Here is a 5,663-nt window from a genome sequence, read left to right as displayed (position 1 = left end):
TAAATTACCTTACCTATAAAGTGGTGATATTAATACTAATTTTGAAAGGCAACTGGAATGAAATCATAAGAAAAATGTCATATATCATTGGGGATATTGCATGTTGAATAATATGGTTTGCTTAATAAATGTTAGTTCTCTTGTTTATATTTATTTCCAGTTTTATATGTTCATCCAATATCTTTTCTAAACGTAGATTTGGCTTCTGAAAACTCCAAGTTGCTCCCATTATTTTGGCCCAAGGACTATTCTCAGTTGAAGGTGTAATTTCCTGAAAGACTTTCTAGATAGACTCTATAGACAGCTGAACTTCTTTACTGTACTAATCAGTGTTCTCCAGAGAACTGAAGCAGTAGGATGGAGATATCTGCATATTATATAATATGAATATAGATGTAGATATAGGCATAGATAAGATCTATAGAAATAGATGTTAAAGGAAGTTTATTATTATGAGGACTTAGCTAATGTGATTATAGAGGCTGAGAAGTCCCACAAGAAGCTGAAGACCCAGGAAAGCCAGTGGTATAATTCAGTCTGAGTCTGAAGGCCTGAGAAGAGAACAAGGGGAGCTGATGATGTAAATCCCAGAGCAATGGCCAAAAAAGATAAGAGGACCCAGCTCAATCAGTGAGGCAGGGGAAAAAAGGGGCAAATTCTTCCTTCCTGTGCCTTTGTTCTATTCATGCCCTCAAGGGATTGGAATATGCCCACTTACAATGGGGAAGGGAATCTACTTTACTGAATCCACCAATTCAAATGCTAATCTCATTCAGAATGCTAATCTCATTCAGAGACACACAGACACAGCCCCAAATAATGTTTAATCTGGGCACCCTCTGGCCGGTCAAACTGACACATAAAATTGACTACCACATTCCCTAACTGTTTTCACTGTTGTCATTTCACTGTTTTCAACTGAACTGTTTTCACTATCCAATTTATTTTGTCCTTTAAGGAGAAGAATTTTCAAACCCCACCATCTTCAACCTGCCAAATACCTCCATAACATAGAGATAGTTTATGAAATGCACCCTGAATGGAGTGGACAAAGTGGCAGATTGGAAGCTATGAACTGGTTCAACATTAGGGAATCTTCGTTAAGAGTGCTGCTGCTGAAGACCAACTGGTCAGCAGCAGAGATCAAAACTGAGCCCTCAATATGGTACTCTCCTCTATGAGAACCACCAGCACTGGATAGCAAGCCAGCTCATCACAATGTTTCCACTCTAGGCGTCAGCAATTCATCCTTCCTGGAGTTGCACCTATTCCAGATGGTTGTATGCTTTTCTTACACGTAATACCTTAGCAGCACCGTAATCCTAGGGATTTACGATGTTTAATTTACTGACATGAAATAATGCATAATATTGTCTCAGACAAAGAAACACATTTCATAGTGAAAGAGGTGTGACAAAGAATACATGTCCACAAGATTCACGACAATACACTGCATCATATAGAAGCAGACAACCTGATAGAAATTTGGAATTGCCTATAGAAGGGTTGATGCCAGCCTGTGTTGCTCTCCTCCAGGATGGTATATGGTATATTTATTGAACCAAAACCCATATATTGCTGTGTCCCCAAAAGCTAGAATAGATGGGTCTAGAAAACAAAAAGTTAGAATTGACCTCTCCCACCACTATTCCCACTAACTATCCAGTAGAATTCATTCTTCCTATATCATTACTTTAGGGATGCTGGATTACTGGTTTTAGATTCCAGGAGCAGGATCCTTCCACCAGTGGGTAGTAAGGATTACTGAACCTAAAACCACTGTGATCAGGGTATTTTGGGCTTCTCATGCTAGTAGACTATAGACATAGAAATGAGGTAACATGCTAGAAGATGTAATTGACTCTGACCATGTTGAGAAGTTAGCGTTATTGCTACATAATATCATCAGAGAGCAATAGGTCTAAAATTCACATGGAAGTTTTTCCATTCTTCCATTCCTGGTGGTAACGGTGAACAGGACATTGTAGCAATTACAGCCTGACCAGGAGACGAGCAAGGTCCCAGACCACTCTGTAATTGAGGTCTATGTTATAACACCAGGTAAGTCATTTGGCCCAGCTGAAGTATTTACCAAGGGTGAGAAAGGGTGGTGAAGGAAATAAATAATTAATTATCATCTTTGGACAAGCCAGAAGAATGGTCACTGCAGCTTGTTTCACTAACCTCTATATTACTCAATTTTTATTTTCTTTTTATTAGGACACAGATATTCAGTCCATATATATTACTCATTTTTAAAACCAACAGGTCAACACCACACTGAAGAGTGAGTTCCAGAGCAGACTTGAAGAAGCAGGAAGAGGAGTCCTCTGTGGAGGAAAGGCTTGAGACCTACAGACCAACCAAACTTCCTATTTGTTTCTGGAAGTCAAACGTCATGGCTTTTTGACGCAGGAAGGAAGTCTGTTCATACATCTGGCTTAGTTATTCATCAATCCATTAAGGTCAGTACTATTCTTTGGTGAATATTTTTTCTGATATATTCTTGCTCTTTTGTGAGCTCTCGCTAAGAAGAGACATAGGGATACAATAGACGCAAACTTCCCAGGAAACCATCTGCAGTATACCTATTATATCCATTTTTTTACTTGCATATTTACACACTTCTTTCAGTTCTGATCTAGAACAACGTCCAGGACTTATCAATTAAAAAGCTCTCTGGGTGTATCTACTGTTTTCAGCTCATCAACAAGGCAAACATGAATGAGCCTAAATAATGAGTTTATTTCCTTCTTGTTAGTGAATCTACTGACCTCCCTATAGAAAATGAAGTTATGTAATGCTAAATTGTCTAAATTAGGAAAGGAAATTTTTAAAATTTAATTTTTCCCCTATTTTTGAATACCCATTCAGTAGTAGAAATTTAAGGCATTATTGCTAATTATCAGAGTTGACAACCTCTCACATAAAGATTTCATGAGGTTTTTAAGGCATGAGATTATATGTGTGAGAAAGTGTGAATGGAGGCAATCGGGAATTATATACAATATCTGAAAAATAATGAGAAATGCATTTATTCAGAAACCAGTTTATAAAACTTACTGACTAAACTGTTTTGACAGGCAGTAGAAATTATATGTAGAGAATTAATAGCATTTCCAAATTTAGCCAGAACACGATGCCTCTCTTTAATATCTTAGTAATATACACCAGCATTTTGAGACCTATGTACAGAATAAAGAAGATATATTTTATTTGAATTAGTGGGACAGTTTTGCTTTAATTTAATATCAGGAGTGTATGCAACTAGCTACAATACGATATAAGGAAGATTTTCCATTAACCTACTGAACTGAAATTATAATTTGAATTTTTCTAATGATGAAGTAACCATAGGCTTTTAATAAAAAATAAGGAAAAAAAGGATCAGAAGCAAAAGTGAAATACTACCTAACTGAAAATTTATGGAACTGTTCAGAAACACTGCATACCAGCCATTCCCTTCCCAAGTTTTATGCTTCTGTCTTAACAAAAGAATTTGTCCTTGTATTAATGGTTAATCCCTTCACCAGTGTCTGAATCACAGCCCCCCTTGCCTTGTCAGTAATCTTTCACTATCAAATATCAACCTATTTCTGCTTTATAGTCTTACTCCTTCTTTCTATAATACCCATTAAAAGAGCATTTAAATTTTTCTCCGGGAAACACAGCTCTTTAAAGCTACTGTCTCCTTCCCTCCTTCCCTCCTTCCCGTCACATTTTCCTAGGTCTTCTCTTTACCACTCAATCACCACCCCAGCCTCCCCAACACAGAGTCTGTTCCCATCACCTCAGTAACGCAGCTCTAACTAATTCAGTTCACTTCAGCAACTACATATCAAATGCTTACTCTCTGGCAGACACTGCGATAGGGTTGGGAAATGCAACTGTGGACAGGATGGCAAAGGCCACACTGCTCCTCTAGTAAAGGACAGAGCATAAGTAGACAAATACTGATGTTTACAAATAGAAGTAAATCTTAAAGAAAAGTGATCTGGTGTAGAATGGGGTTACTTACCTAAGTAGTAAGAGAAGTTTTTGTTAGTTGTTGTTAATAGAGGACAAGCTGAGATCTAAATCCAGTCATATCTGACAAAAAAAAACATTCCTGGAAAAGGCACAAGCATGACCAAAACCATAAGGTGAAAAAGAGTTTGTTGTGTTCTTGGAAATTTTTTTACAAAGGCTAATAGGAACAGAGTTTAGAGAGTAGGGAGGCCAGTGAAAGGGAAGAGGTTGCAACTAATCAGGCTTTAGATCAGGAATGCTTTAGAATCATTGGTAGGAAGCTAGGGTTTTATTAGAGTTGTAAAGAAAAGTCACTGAAAATTTTTTAAGTAGGGAAGAGATAGCACATGGTTTTGTCTTTTAAGATGTTGAATGGAATGAAGGGACACAGGGAGCAAGGGCAGGAACAGGTACAGTTAGAGTGGCCTAGGTAAGTGATAATGATAATTTGAAGTAGGACAGTGGTTGGCTAAGTCAGAGACAGGGAGAGATGCAGATACATTTTGGAGGTTGAAGGGCCAGGATTGCTTAAAGAACAAGGCCTTAGGAAGTAGAGAAAAGTAGGATCAATGAGTACACCCAGATTTCTGGCTTTAGTTATTGAGTGTATGATGGTAGATGGATGGTGACAATTCAAGTGACATGTGATTATGGGGCTGCAGAGGAAAGAAGTCAAGCATTTTGACAAACAGTCTCAAACAAATACAGCTAATGAATATTTGTAGAGTTTCCCTTTTCACTTGACCACACAGTTATTTGACCCAGTTAATGACTCCTTTCAAACACATTCCTCTTTTAGATTCTTAGAAAAGTACACAGTTCTTTTAGTTTGTTTGTTTTTTCTTCCTACCTGTCAGGCTTTGGATTATTGGTTTTCTTTGACAATTCTCTCTGTTACTAAGAGCTCTACATTTTGGAGTTTCACAAGATTCTGTCCCAGGATTTTTTTTATCTTCTTATACTGTTTGCTTAAATGATGTAGTCTCCATCCCTCTTACACGGTTCGCATACTGACAGATCCCAGATGTATATCCCTCAGATGTCTGTTTTAAATCACAGACCCTTATGTCCAACTGTCTCCTCAAAAGCCCTATTCTGATACCTCAGAGCTCTAAACATCGTACATTCAGAACAGACTTAATAATCTTCCCTTCACCTAGAAAAAAATCATCACACTTCTAGCTGTTTATGTCAGAAACCTAGAAGTTATCTTTTATTTCTGTTTTCCAGATCATCCTTCCAATCCCATCAAAATAACTTAGGCAAAAAGTGTTCTTTGCCAAACTGTCATAAATGGTGACTTCAGTGACAAATAGAAAGGACATGGAACCTGCACTTGTGGACCTTACCAACTAGTGATGGACAGTTGTTAAAAAACATCACATAAATAAGAGGGCACTTACAAATTTTATAAAGGGGATAGGCTGTACATTTTAAAATATTGTAAGGTGATCTAATTTGGATTAGAAAGATTTAGCCTAGACTTCTTTAAGGAAGTGCTGTATTCTTTATTTTTTAATTTTTTTTTTTTTTAATCAGCACACATCTTTCCATACTTATTGGGCAAGTCACCATCTTCTCTTGGACTTTTCTGTTGCACTTTAATGTTATTTCTACATCCCCTCTTCTCTCCCTACATTCCAATTTATACTCAG

This window comes from Neophocaena asiaeorientalis, unplaced genomic scaffold (genome assembly GCF_003031525.2).
Source record: "Neophocaena asiaeorientalis asiaeorientalis breed wild unplaced genomic scaffold, Neophocaena_asiaeorientalis_V1.1 scaffold537, whole genome shotgun sequence".
NCBI classification, from domain to species: Eukaryota; Metazoa; Chordata; class Mammalia; order Artiodactyla; family Phocoenidae; genus Neophocaena; species Neophocaena asiaeorientalis.
Note: the sequence above shows the minus strand (reverse complement) of the source record.